Source organism: Nycticebus coucang, chromosome X, assembly GCF_027406575.1.
Source record: "Nycticebus coucang isolate mNycCou1 chromosome X, mNycCou1.pri, whole genome shotgun sequence".
NCBI classification, from domain to species: domain Eukaryota; kingdom Metazoa; phylum Chordata; class Mammalia; order Primates; family Lorisidae; genus Nycticebus; species Nycticebus coucang.
In genome coordinates this window covers 144,303,230-144,318,668 of record NC_069804.1, presented here as the reverse complement: position 1 = coordinate 144,318,668, position 15,439 = coordinate 144,303,230, and positions in this window count along the sequence as shown.

Here is a 15,439-nt window from a genome sequence, read left to right as displayed (position 1 = left end):
CACCTGCGGGATGAATGGCTTGGCTGGTGCCCCCTCCACCTTGGCCTTCCTGCAACAGGAGGGCAAAGAAGGCAGCAAGCAGCAGCTGGCCAGGCCATGGGTGCAGCACCTTCAGCTGCGAAGGGCCCATGAGGCCCACGAGCCAGCACGGGGGTGAGGTGGGGTGGGGTGGGTGTCAGGCCGGGTACTAGAGAGGGCCCAGAGAGGCCAGCCTCATCTGGGGCTGCAGCTCTGCAGGCTTCCCCATCGCCAGGTCTCCGGGCCTTTTGTGTGTTTTTAAGTAGCAGCCATCATATGTATGAGATGGTGTCTCATTGTAGTTTTGCATTTATCTAATGATTAGTGATGTTGGGCATCTTGTTACATGTTTATTGGCCATTTATATATCTTTAGAGCGATGTCTATTCAAGTCCCTATGCCCATTTTGTATTTGGTAGTTTGATTTTTTGTTGTGAACTTATTTTATATGCCTTTGTACTTTAGTCAAAAATCAGTTCACTGTATTTTTTGGACTTTATATTTGGTCCCTTGTCCATCCTTTTACCAATACCACGCTGTCTTGATTGGATTATTGTACTTTTATAGTAAGAAAGCTTTGAAACCGGGTAATGCAATTCTTCCAAATTTGCTATTTTTTTAGAATAGTTTTTGGCTATTTTAGCTCTTTTGCCTTTCCATTAGTTCCCACCTAAAGTGTCTGAAGAGAAATACATCATTCTTCATTGGCCAAAAATGCTTTTGTAGGCTTGGCGCCTGTAGCTCAGTGGGAAGGGTGCTGGCCACATTCACTGTGGCTGGCAGGTTCGAACCTGGCCTGGGCCTGCCAAACAACAATAACAACTACAAGAAAAAAATAGCCGGGCATTGTGGAGGGCACCTGTAGTCCCAGCTACTTGGGAGGCCGAGGCAAGAGAATCGCTTAAGCCCAAGTGTTGGAGGTTGCTGTGAGCTGTGATGCCCCAGCACTCTACCGAGGGCGACATAATGAGACTCTGTCTCAAAAAAACAAACCCAAACCAAAAAAATGCTTTCGTTGTAAGTTCAACAAAACCAATTACTATCTTCCAGGATATCATTTTGCATATGGATATTATTATTGCTTTTAAGAGTTAAATTTTTAATGAATAAACATCAATAAAAGAATTAAAATGTTTATATAGATACAGAATTAGTATTATCCATGTATAATGTGCATCCTTATTTTTCCTTTCAAAATGTGGACAAAAAGTGTGCATTAATGGGCGGTACCTGTGGCTCAAAGAGTAGGGCACCGGCCCCATATACTGGGGGTGATGGGTTCAAGCCTGGCCCTGGCCAAAACTGCAAAAAAAAAAAAAAAAGTGTGCATTAATACATAGCACATGGCAAAATATGGTAGTTGTTATTTAAAGCGATGAGACAGAATTGCCAAAGATGTAAGTATAAATGGCAAAGGAAATAGGTATTTTTTTGAGACAGGGTCTCACTTTGTCACCTTGACTAGGGTGCAATGGCATTATCATAACTCACTGCACCCTCCAAGTCCTGGGCTCAAAAGTTTTTTATTCTGTTATTATTTTTTTAGAAATAGGTTCTTTTTTTTTTTTTTTTTTTTTGTAGAGACAGAGTCTCACTTTATCACCCTCGGTAGAGTGCCGTGGCATCACACAGCTCACAGCAACCTCCAACTCCTGGGCTTAAGCGATTCTCTTGCCTCAGCCTCCCGAGAAGCTGGGACTACAGGCACCCGCCACAATGCCCGGCTATTTTTTTGTTGCAGTTTGGCCGGGGCCAGGTTTGAACCTGCCACCCTCAGTATATGGGGCCGGCACCTTGCTGACTGAGCCACAGGTGCCGCCCAGAAATAGGTTCTTGTTCTGCCACCCAGGCTGGGGTGCAGTAGTGTGCTCACAGCACACTAGAGCCTTGAACTCCTGGGCTCAAGCAATCTTCTGCCTCAGACTTCTGAGGAGTTGGGACTACAGGCACATACCCCCACACCTAGCTAATTTTTTTTTTTTCATAGACATGAAAAATTTTTTTTTTTTCATTTTTTACCATGTTACCAAGACTGGTCTCAAACCCTAGACCTGAAGTGATCCTCCTGTCTCATACTCCCAAAGTGCAGGGATTATAAGCACGAACCACTGTGATTGGCCCAATATTGTTAAAATGTCCATACTACCCAAAGTAATTTACAGATTCAATGCAATCCCTATCAGAATAACAATGACATTCTTCACAGAAATAGAAAAAAAAATCCTAAAATTTGTATGGAACTACAAAAGACCTCAAATAGCCAAAGCAATCCTGAGCAAAAGGGAAAAAGTGGGAGTCATCATACTACCTGACCTCAAAATAGGCTACTGGCAGAGTGCGGTGGCTCACACCTGTAATCCTAGCATTTGGGAGGCCAAGGAGGGTGGATTGCCTGAACTCAGAAATTCTTGAGACCAGCTTGAGCAAGAGCAAGACTCTCTAAAAATAGCTGGGCATTGTGGTGGGTACCTGTGGTGGTAGCTACTTGGGAGGCTGAGGCAAGAGAATCACTTGAGCCCAAGTGTTTGAGGTTGTTGTGAGCTATGACACCACGGCACTCTACCCAGGGTGACAAAGTGAGACTGTCTCAAAAACAAAATCAAACAATAAAACAAAGCCAAAATAGGCTACAAAGCTCTAGTAACCAAAACAGCGTGATACTAGCATAAAAACACATGCATAGACCAATAGAGCAGAGTAGAGAGCCCAAAAATAATTCCATGTGTCTATAGCCAGCTGATGCCCATAGCACATATTGGGGAAAGTACACCCTCTTCAATAACTGGTGCTGAAAAAAATTGATATCCATTGAAGAATGGAAGCTGACCCCTATCTCTCAGTGTATATGAAAATAAAGACTGAAATCTTAAGACCCAAAACTGAAACTACTGGAAGAAACCTAGGGGAAGCACTGCACGGTTTTAGACCAGGCAAGAAATTTTTGCATATGACCTTGAAAGCACAGGCAACAAAATAAAAATAAATGGGATTACATCAAACTAAAAAGCTCCACATCAGAGGAAACAACAAATTCGAGATACAACCTACAGAATGGGAGAAAATATTTGTTTTGTTTTTTTTTTTGCAGTTCTTTTTTTTTTGGCCAGGGCTGGGTTTGAACCCACCACCTCCGGCATATGGGACCAGCGCCCTACCCCTTTGAGCCACAGGTGCCGCCCGGGAGAAAATATTTGTTTTTTGTTTTTTGTTTTTTTTTTAGAGACAGAGTCTCACTGTACCGCCCTTGGTAGAGTGCCGTGGCGTCACACGGCTCACAGCAACCTCTAACTCTTGGGCTTACGCGATTCTCTTGCCTCAGCCTCCCGAGTAGCTGGGACTACAGGCGCCCGCCACAACGCCCGGCTATTTTTTTTTTTTTGTTGTTGTTGCAGTTTGGCCGGGGCCAGGTTTGAACCCGCCACCCTCGGCATATGGGGCCGGCGCCCTACTCACTGAGCCACAGGCGCCGCCCGGGGAGAAAATATTTGTAAACTATTCATCTGACAAAGGGTTAATATCCAGACTACATAAGGAATTCAAACAGCAAAACCCCCAAATAATCTGATTTTAAAATAGGCAAAAGTTTTTTTTTGGTAGAGACAGAGTCTCACTTTATCGCCCTCGGTAGAGTGCTGTGGCATCACACAGCTCACAGCAACCTCCAACTCCTGGGCTTAGGTGATTCTCTTGCTTCAGCCTCCTGAGTAGCTGGGACTACAGGCGCCTGCCACAACACCTGGCTATTTTTTGTTGCAGTTTGGCCGGGGCTGGGTTTGAACCCACCACCCTTGGTATATGGGGCTGGTGCCCTACCCACTGAGCCACAGGTACCACCCTGGGCAAAAGATCTGGCAGGTTGGTGGGAAAGAACTGTAAGATTATACTTGCTGGGAGTGATCCATCCCTGGAGGCTATGAGTATCCCCTTCTCTCCTGTAAAGTTGGGCTAAAAAAAGTGCTGACTCCCTTCATATCTTGAGTGATTTTAAGGTACAGCAAGGTAATGCCTTTTTTTGTTTTTTGAGACAGAGTCTCACTATGTCCCCCTTGGTAGAGTGCTATGACATCACAGCTCACAGCAACCTCAAACTCTTGGGCTTAAGGGATTCTCTTGCCTCAGCTTCCCAAGTAGCTGGGACTACAGGTGCCCACCATACACCCAGCTATTTTTTGGTTACAGTTGTCATTGTTGTTTAGCAGGCCTGGGCCAGGCTTGAATCCACCAGCCTCGGTGTATGTGGCTGGTGCCCTACTCACTGAGCTACGGGCGCCCAGCCAAGGTAATGCCTCTTAAAGAGCTTCCCTATAGGTCTTCCATCCTCTGTGTCCTAAAAGTTTTAAAATTACAATCACTGATAGCTTGGGCAACAAAACCATTGTGGAAACATATGTTCAGTGGCAATCTGAGCCAGGAAGCAGGGTGAGGCCCCATCACAAATGTTGACTTTGTTCTTGAATTGGACATTTCATTTTTTCCCTAAGAACCATATTGTTACTGTCAGTTATGAAAATTCTTACTATTTGCTCATAGTTACTCATGAATGACAAGCTGGTTTCGTGAGCAAGGCACAGTTGGTTGCCTTGCCCATGCTGTAAGCCCAACGAATCCTTATGATAACTGCTCCCCCCCATGTGGGGACACTTTCTTCTCAGAACTGCAGAGCATTGTTTTTGAATGATCATCCATGTCATTTTGTGTGGATTTCAAAGCCCATTTACTTAGGCAGAGCACTTGTCTATTGTCACTCTCGTACCTAGTGAGCCACATGCTCTATATGTCATCATTATAGTAGTGTAACCTTAAAAATTAGTTTTGTTTTGTAATTTTCTACATTTTGTATTTGCCTACTAATTAGATTTAATCCTGACTCCTGTAATTTGCATTTATCTGCTTGTAGACAAGTGTTTATCTTCTTCATTGTTAAACTTGAAATAGTTTTCTAATCAAGTTATAATATATTTTTTTGATAGAGAGTCTCACTATGTCACCCTGGGTAGAGTGCCATGGCATCACAGCTCACAGCAACCTCAAACTCTTGGGCTTAAGCAATTCTCTTGCCTCAGCCCCCCGAGTAGCTGGGACTACAGGTGCCTGCCATAACACCCGGCTATTTTTTGGTTGCAGTTGTCATTGTTATTTAGTAGGCCCAGGCCAGGATCCAACCTGCCAGCCTTGGTGTATGTGGCCAGTGCCCTGCTCACTGAGCTACAGGCGCCAAGCCTCAAGTTATAATATTTTGATAGCCACACCGTTTTGTTTGACATTAGCAAAATTGTTGTTATTAGCATCAGCAACTATTTTCATAGCAAAAAATAATTGTATGCTAAAGTCCTTGAATTTAGGTCTTGTTAAGGAAATACTTTAGGTGAAAAGCTTGGGAATTTAGGAATATAGTCTCATAAAATGGTCGAGGGTTGTCCAACCTGCAGCCCAGTATGTGGATTATGTAAGGACATTTTTGCTTATCTGTGATGGCAGAGATCATGAAAATTATGCATGGACCATTTTTTTGCTCATCCATTTTTATTAGTGTTTGTATATGTATACGTATATGTATATATTTTGAGACAGAGTTTCAGTATGTCGCCCTCGGTAGAGTGCCTTGGCGTGGCATCATAGATCACAGCAACCTCAAACTCTTGGGCTTAAGAGAGTCTCTTGCCTCAACCTCCCAAGTAGCTGGGACTACACAACGCCTGGCTATTTTTTTGTTGTAGTTGTTATTTAGCAAGCCTGGGTTGGGTTCGAACCCACCAGTCCAATTGTTTGTGGCTAGTGTCCTAGCCGCTGAGCTACAGGCTCCAAGCCTAGTGTCTGTATATTTAATGTGTGGCCTAAGGTAATTCTTCTTCCAATGTCATGCAGAGAAGCCAAAAGGTTGGACACCCCTGACAGATATTTCCTGCTACAAACCCGGTGGTTCTCAACCTTCCTAATGCCGCGGCCCTTTTATACAGTTCCTGTGGGTCGCAGCAGGAACTGCTGTCAACCAAATCAGGGAAGGAGAACAGATGCAGGTAACCAAGGATGAGGGAGCCTTGACATCTGAACATTGAGCCTGCTAAAATGGTTTGCTCAACTAAAACACATATACCACTTGGCAGTCCTGTTGTATGTCCCCAGTCAGAGCCTCTTCAGTGCCCTGAAGCAGCCACTCCTCAGCCATTTCACTCTCCTCAGACTCCAAACCCAAGCCAGCTCTCTTTTCAGCAGAAAGTCTTGTTTCCATTTTCACCAGGACGACTCAAGCCAACCCTGTCAATTCCTTTAGGCTCACACCTACTGGCCCACAGGTTCAACTCAAATGCAATAGCGCCCTCTTCCTCTCTATAGTGGGTACTGTAATGTGCTTCCCTGATACGCCTTCAGAACTGAAGGACGAGATGCTTACAGCAGGCAGCCCTCTGCTGTCAGGCCCCTTTGGGAACTGCCTCAGCTGAAGAGAGCCACTTTGCCCAAGCATATGCCCCCTTCCCAGGACAGCCTGCATCTCACAAAAGACTTATGCAGAGATATAAAGGCCCAGGCCCCTGGTGCCAACTCTTAGCTTCAGAGCTTCCCACAGGGCTGGCTGAGGCCTTCGTTGAACCTTCTTTTGCAGCCCAACATTTCCCTCCTGCAGGCCTGCTTTCATTCTTTCCCTTCCACATGTGGTGAGCCAAAGAACGCTCTCTAATAAGCCTCCTGCGTACTGATTTCCATCTCAGAGTCCTAGTGAATCTTAGTGAATCTGACTTACGACGCCCTCTCTCTTTCCTCTAACTCCCTTCTCCTGCCCCAGGCTGGCACCCATCTCCCCGCTCACCCCCCATGTGTGCTCAAGGTCCAGACCTCCTCACCTCCCCTTGGGCTTTTCTCTGTCACTTATCTCCTCTCTTCCTTGCAGCTTCAATCTCTCTCTCTCCCTCCATCTCTTCTCAGTACGTAAATTTGAACAAATACCTTCAACAAAAACCTCCTTTGACTCATAGCCCCCTTCTAGCTTCTGATGTTTCCATCCTTTACCGTCTAAGCGTCCAGAACCGTCCCATTGGTCTGGCTTCTGTATCACTGCTGAAGTGGCTTCCTCCTTTTTCAGCCTTGTCTTGTTTGACTTTTCTGGCGGCCATCCCTTCCTCCCTTCTTTTGTAGGCCAGTCAGCTCTCTGCCACTTTCTGTACATTCCTAAAGGCTCATGATCTCCAGGGCTCCATTCTCAGCCCTCTTCTCTTCTTATTCATCATCTCATTCATGACCATGGCTTTAACTACCCCCTTATGCTGAAGACGTCCAAATTCATATCTCCAGCTCAGATCTCTGCTGAGTACAATGCTTTTTTTTTTTTTTTTTTGTAAAGACAGAGTCTCACCTTATTGCCCTCGGTAGAGTGCTGTGGCGTCACACAGCTCACAGCAACCTCCAAATCCTTGGGCTTAGGCGATTCCCTTGCCTCAGCCTCCCGAGCAGCTGGGACTACAGGCGCCCGCCACAACGCCCGGCTATTTTTTTGTTGCAGTTTGGCCGGGGCTGGGTTTGAACCCGCCACCCTCGGCATATGGGGCCGGCGCCCTACCCGCTGAACAATGCTTTTACATCCAAGTGACTACCAGCTATCTCCACCTCAGTATCCCACAGGCTCTCATCTTTATCCCCTGCCCCTATCTGGATCTTCCCTGTGTTCCTGGTTTCACTGAATGCCACCCCCATGTTCTGTTGACTCAGCTTATTCAAGGGTTCTCAAGTGCCTCCTTTATACCCACTCTGAAAATGCCCTAATTTGGGCTTTGAACCAGTACAACTCAAATGACTGTAACAACCTCCTCAGCAGTCTCTCTGCCTTGACACTCTGCCCTTCCTTCTGTTGCCAGAGCAGTGTTTCTTTTTATTTTATTATTAAATCATAGCTGTGTACATTAATGCAGTCATGGGGCACCATATACTGGTTTTATAGACCATTTGACATATTCTCATCACACTGGTTAACATAGCCTTCCTGGCATTTTCTTAGTTATTGTGTTAAAACATTTATATTCTATATTTAGTAAGTTTCGCATGTACCCTTATAAGATGCACCGCAGGTGTAATCCCACCAATCACCCTCCCTCCACCCATCCTCCCCCACCTTTATCCTTTCCCCTATTCTTAGGTTATAACTGGGTTATAGCTTTCATATGAAAGCCATAAATTAGTTTCATAGTAGGGCTGAGTACATTGGATACTTTTTCTTCCGTTCTTGAGATACTTTGCTAAGAAGAATATGTTCCAGCTCCATCCATGTAAACATGACAGAGCAGTGTTTCTTAAAAATAATTTGGATCAAGGTACTCCTGTGTTCAAAATGCCCCAGTCATCCCCTTTTGCCTTTAGAATGAAGTAAAACTCCTTCAATTAGCACCTCTCTCATTGGGCCCTGGCCTGCCTGGCTTCACCTCTCTTGCCCCATCTCACGTACGCTAGCACAGCTGGGCTACTTGAAGTGCCTTGAACATGCCTCATTCTCCCATGTCTGGGGCGTCCTTTGTATGTGTCCTTCCCTCTCAAAAGCTGCCTTGCAACTCCCTAGTTACTCTTCCCTTTCCCACTCCTCGTTTAATCTTCAGTTGTCTTAACAAACTTTCCTGACCCTCTGAGGCTGAGGTAAGCGCTCACACTTTCCCTTCTTACTACAGACATCCATCCATTGGACCTCTCTTTTTTTTTTTTTTTGTATAGACAGAGTCTCACTCTGTTGCGCAGGCTAGAGTGCCATGACAACATCATAGCTCACAGCAACCTCAAACTCTTGGGCTTGAGCAATCCTCTTGCCTCAGCCTCCAGAGTAGCTGGGACTACGGGCACCCATCACAATGGCCAGCTAGTTTTTTTTTCTATTTTTAGTAGAAATGGGGTCTCACTCTTACTCAGGCTGGTCTTGAACTCCTGAGGTCAAGCAATCCACCCACCTCAGCCTCCCAGCGTGCTAGGATTACAGGTCTGAGCCATAGCGCCTGGCCCATTGGCCTTTTGTACCCTACCCAGTGCCTCTTGTCCCATGTCTTTCTATTAGACAGAGTTCCTTGAGGCCAACAGTCCCACCCTGGCAGGGGGTGTGGCTCTTGGTTGCTGCTCATTAAGCGGCTTGTGGGAAGAATGAGTCAGTGAGGTGTGAGTGGGGAGCAGCAGGATGAAATGAAACGGGGGCTTGAGGGGAGCCAGAAGGCAGATGCTCCATGTCACATTTCTGCTCTTGCTAGACACTGTCTTTGGGCTCAAACAGACCCAGATCACCCCCAAATGCAATCTGCTATGATCTCTTAACTTGTCCACATTAGGAGCACAAATGAACCTGTGGAGCTCTGCTTTGTGGCTGGGGCCAGACACGTGACATCCTTGTCCACCTGCACAGTGATCATTGCACCCTGTGTCTCTAAGAGGTAGAGCCACCCAGCCAAACCCTTTGCTGGCTGACTTAATTGCAAAGAGGGGAAAAGAGAATCCTGATAGTGCTCACCACTGTTCTGCAACTGCTTATATATATATATATATATATGCACACACACACACACATATATATATTATTTGTTTTTGTTTCTTTTTTAGAGATAGAGCCTGACTTTGTCACCCTCGGTGAGTCCTGTGGCATCACAGCTCACAGCAACCTCCAGCTCTTGGGCTTAGGTGATTCTCTTGCCTCAGCCTCCCAAGTAGCTGGGACTACAGGTGTCCACCACAACACCCGGCTATTTTTTTATTGTTGTTGCAGTTTGGCTGGGGCTGGGTATGAACCTGCCACCCTCGGTATATGGGTCTGGAGCCCTACCCACTGAGCCACAGGCACCACCCTATTATTATTATTTTTGTTTGTTTGTTTGCAGTTTTTGGCTGAGGCTGGATTTGAACCTGCCACCTCCGGCCTATGGGGCCGGCGCCCTACTCCTTTGAGCCACAGGTGCCAGCCCCTATTATTATTATTATTATTGTTATTATTATTGTTGGGAATTCATTGAGGGTAAGAAACCAGGTTACACTTATTACATTTGTTAGGCAAAGTCCCTCTTGCAATCCTGTCTTGCCCCCAAAAGGTGTGGCACATACCCAGGCCCCACCCTCTCCCCTCCTATCCTTTCTCTGCTCTTCCTTTCCCCACCCCTCTCTCCTTCTTTCTCTCTCTGCTCTCCCCTTTCCCCACCCCCACCTATTATTTGTTTTTTAAGATAGAGTCTTACTCTGTTGGCCCAGCTAGAGTGCCATGGCATCATTGTAGCTCACCACATCCTCAAACTCCTGGGCTCAAGCAATCATCTTGCCTCCGCCTCCTGAGTAGGTGGGACTACACGTGCCTGCCACCATGCCTGGCTAGTTTTTTTCTATTTTTAGTAGAGATGGGGTCTCACTCTTGCTCAGGCTGGTCTCATGAGCTCAAGCTCAGGTGATCTACCTCTTTGGCCTCCCAGAGTGCCAGGATTAAAGGCATGAGCCAACTCCACCGCCCCTGCCTGGTCTGCAATTGCTTTTGAAATACAGATGCATTTGCCACCCAGAGTGCTATAGAAGGATTCCAGGACCCCTGAGGTGTTATGCTGTCAGCCTTTGGGGTAGCTGGGCTGAGCTGAGGGCAGCTCTGGTCACAAGAAGCGTCTTTCTTTTTATCCCAGTGTGCTAGACAAATATTTTCTCTATGTGTGCTATGACCTGAAAAATCTGTTTTTTTTTTTTTGTAGAGACAGAGTCTCACTTTATGGCCCTCGGTAGAGTGCCGTGGCCTCACACAGCTCACAGCAACCTCCAACTCCTGGGCTTAAGCAATTCTCCCGCCTCAGCCTCCAGAGTAGCTGGGACTACAGGCGCCCGCCACAACGCCCGGCTATTTTTTTTTTTGGTTGCAGTTTGGCCGGGGCCGGGTTTGAACCCGCCACCCTCGGAATATGGGGCCGGCGCCTTACTGACTGAGCCACAGGCGCAGCCCATGACCTGAAAAATCTTATTGAATAATATCTAATAATTCTGGTTAGGAACCAAGAATTTTGTGAATGCCTACCTGGGCCTACTGTCCTGAATTTACCCAGACATTCCCCCCACTTAAAGCTTTTTCTCATGTTTTAAGGTGGGGCCAGGATCTTTGTTTATTACCATTTTACAGGTGAGGAAACCAAGGCACAGCGAGGTCAAGAGACCATCCCACTCCAGCATTGTCAGAGACAAATCAAACCAAGTAGGAGTAGCTGCCCGGGGCCCGGCCCTCTGAAGCTGTACAGCGGCGGTGTGTTTACACTGTACCCACAAGGGGTCAGTAGGTTCCACAGGAGCAGAGCTGGGGTGAGAGAGCCACATGGTGGAAGGTGGCGCCATCCTTCCAGACAACTGCCCCGGTTCCTGGCTGTGCAGCAGTTCCAGGAAGGAAATTCCTCTACCATCAGCACTTATGGGAAGTGCTTCCTCCAGGGGCCCTATTGGCCGCGTGGTTAGCCAAGAACGTGCATATCCCAGAAAGGCTGCGGACATTTCCAGGAGCAGCAGCCTTATCACATTACAATGCTCAGGTATGACGAGCCTCCTGTGAGGGCACTGCCTGGGGATGGGAGGCTGGCATACTTTCTGGAAATCTTTGGCCATCTCCACAGGAATCACCAGAACCAAAAATATCACAGGGCTGTGTCCGTTAGGCCAGAACCTTCCTGGGTGGGGGAGACTTGAAGAGCCATGTATATATAGCATCCCCAGTATTTAGACTCACACAGACTTGCATTTGAATTCTGACTTTTCCTCTTATTAACTGTGACCTCCAGTAAGTGACTTAACTCCCCTAAGCCTCAATCTCCTAACTGGCAGAACTGGGAATAATAATATTGGCATTTCAGATTGTTCAGAGGATTTATTCATTCATTCATCTGAAAAATAGTGGCGTGTTTATCCTACACTTGATACTAGGTTCAGCGGATATAGTAGATTCATTGCCTGGTGCATGGTAAGTGCTGAATTAATGATAAATTCTCTTTGGAGGCCAAATTCATACCTTCAACACATCAGGCAATTGGAAGCACTTTGAGTAGGGGAGGAAGAGGAGGAAAATAGTATTGGGAAAACTCTACCTCTACCTGCAGCGTGGAGGCAGAATTGAAAAATGGCAGCCCTGGCAGGACACAGTGGCTTACGCCCATAGTCCTAGCACTCTGGGAGGCTGAGGTAGGAGGATCACCTGAGCTCAGGAGTTCAAGACCAGCCTGAGCAAGAGCAAGACCCCCGTCTCTTCTAAAAGTAGAAAAATTAACCAGGCATTGTGGCTAGCGCCTGTAGTCCCACTAGTTGGGAGGCTGAGGTAGAAGGATCACTTGAGCCCAAGGGTTTAAGGTTGCTGTGAACTATGATGTCACAGCACTTTACCCAGTGTGGCAGAGTAAGGCTCTGTCTCAAAAAAAAAAAAAAAGAAAGAAAGAAAGAAATTAAAATGCTAGCCTTGTCATAGGATTATTCTGAACATCATAAAATCCAGACAGGGCAAGAGGTCTAGGGCTAACAAATCATCGGGAGTTGAACCCTTGAACCTCCATTGCAGGTGGGGGCAGGGGCCGCTCCTAACATCCTGGGCCCTGTAGTCTGCCACTCCCCTGGGAAAATGCAAAGAAGAGGAGGGGCTGAGAAGAAGCCTTCTGTTTGCTCTCTGGATGCAGAGGGACCTTCAATTTGCCAATCACCTTGCTTACTTTGGGGCCGTGGTTTCAGGAGTGGGAAGAAAGTATGGGCATGCATATGCAGCAGTGAAGACTTGAGCCAGGACATTGGGAAAACATGAGGAAACAAGAGCATAAAAATGCCACCCTGTGGCTGAGACCCAAATCTCTCTGACTCAGACAAGGGCATCATGGGATGCAAAGACCCAAACATCATCCTTGAGCCCTTTGGTAAACTATCAGCCACTAATTTATTCAAAGTTTTCCGAAGCTGCGGTTATTTCTTTTCAGCCTGCCTCACCGATTGTAATGTTTTCCTAACATTTTTGCTTAAGAGAAATTCTTTGACTAAAAAGACACCTCTCCCAAGCATCAGGTGATGCCCTTCTGGTATATCAGAATTCCCTCCCTTCTGGCCGGGCACGGTGGCTCACACCTGTAATCCTAGCACTGTGCGAGGCTGAAGCGGGTGGCTTGCCCTGAGCTCACAGGTTCGAAACCAGCCTGAGCAAAAGTGAGAGCCCACTGGCTGGGCATTGTGATGGGCGCCTGTAGTCCCAGCTACTTGGGAGGCCTAGGCAATAGAATCGCTTGAGCCGGAGAGTTGGAGGTTGCTGTGAGCTATGATGCCACCGCCCTCTACTGAGGGTGGCAAATGAGACTCTGTCTCAAAAAAGCAAAAAGGATTCCCTCCCCTCCTTCAGAGTACAGGCATCTGTGTTAGCAGAACACCACCCAACACCAACACAGCTGGAGGGAATCAGGGACATCTTCTAGAGTAGCCCCCTTTTTGTCAATTTTTACATAAGCAAACCAAGGACGAGAGGCAAAGTGACTTGTCCAAAGTCTCATAGCTACTGCATTAGATATAGAACTAGAAATTTTCATAGGTTTCTAGTCGGGGAGACTGGTCTATGCTTTTCCCCCAAGCCAAATGGCTTCCATTTTTGTCATATTTTTTCTGGACTTCCCTCCTTGCCTTTGTTCTCCCTACAACACGTCCCCTGATTTCTTCTCACTCTGTCCCTACAGGGATAGTTGGCAGCTAGACCAAAGTGGTTTGTCAGAGCCAGGGACAAGAGGCGGAGACACTGAGCTAGTCTAGACCACCTTCTGGAGAACCAGCTAGGTTTTAGTTAGACAAAGTAGACCTTCCTGTCAGGCACTAAGGTCATGTGTAGCAGCTGGAGTCCTTTCAGAGCTGGACTAAGAGGGAAGCAAGGAACCTGTGCCGAGGGCAATATCTAGGTAAGTAGCACAGGCCTGGCTTTCCAATCAGAGCCATCTCCAGGCGATGTTAGAGGAAATCAGACCAAAGTTAGTTGACATAGAAGAATGATTCTGGGTTGTTTTTTTTTTTTTTTTTTTTTTTGAGACAGGGTCTCACTCTGTCACCCTGCCTAGACTACCATGGTGTCATAGTTCTCAGTAACCTCAAACTCTTGGGCTCGAGTGATTTTCTTGCCTCAGCCTCCCAAGTAGCTGGGACTACAGGCACCCCCCCACAATACCTGGCTAGTTTTTTTTCTATTTTTAGTAGAGATGGGGTCTCACTCTTGCTCAGGCCGGTCTTGAACTCCTGAGTTCAGGTGACCCACCCACCTTTGCCTCCCAGAGTGCTAAGATTACAGGCATGAGCCACCATGCCCAGCTGCTATTCTTTTTTTTTTTTTCTTTTTTTTTTAAAGAAAAACTGATTGAGCTCCTCTTGTATTCCAGGTGCTGACTAGGCACCAAGGATACTGCTATGAATGAGAGAGACAGAGTCTCCCTCTTCATTGAGTTTATACCCTATTGAGATAAAAAAGAAATAAAAAAGATTTTGGTTTTGGTCAGTGTTGAAGTACCTCTGAGACCTTTGAACTTCGTGTCTCTGGTACCAAAGTACTTGTGACCCTTAGGCTTTACCAGTGGTATGTTGGTAAATGTTTGACAACTGGCTCTCTGGGGGAAAGCTGTGTGTGTGTGTGTGTGTGTGTACATATGTTAATTGTGTATTTTACTGATCTGTATAGTACACAACTTACTCATAATAATAAAATATACAGTATTATTTATTGTCAATTCCATATAGCCATCTAATGATCACAGCATGCTTTCATTGATTTTTGCCCAACTCTGTACCTATGGTTGCAATCAATGAACGAACGTAGTTCTGGCATGAATATCAGTTAGTTTATGTCAAACAATGAAGATGTCAGAATTTCATTCATTTGTCAACAATGTGAGTGATTTCTTTGCTAAATAGGTTAATGATTTTCAAATACTGGAAGACTATTTCCTCATTTTTTGGTATTACTCACAACGTAACAGCTATCGATGTGACACACCTTTGAGTTTAATCTGCATTATTAACATTTTTTCCTATCACTTTGCAAGGTCTAAAGGGTAGACAAAACAATAAAAAAGCAAGCCCTGATTTATGGCACTTGCTGATTTCTGTGTTGTAAATACTCCCACCATGGCTGATTTCAGGCTGCCAATGCAATGTCGGGAAGAGGTGCCGCTGCACCATTATACAATAGTTCCACTATTTAGTTACCACAGACAGAAATAAAGAGCATGGATAATAGTAAAATATAGTAAAATGACTAAGAAGTGGGGCTTGAGGGCATTTGTTACCTCAGTTTTTAATAGAACTTATTTAATTGTAATTTTATGTATTTTTCAATAATAGTTGTACTTAACAACTGACTCACAAAATTTCTGAATATGTAGCATCTGGCTCTCATGGACTAGAAGGAGCCAGCGCCAGCATACCCCAGGGACCCAGCTATATTTCTAGGTTCTGAATG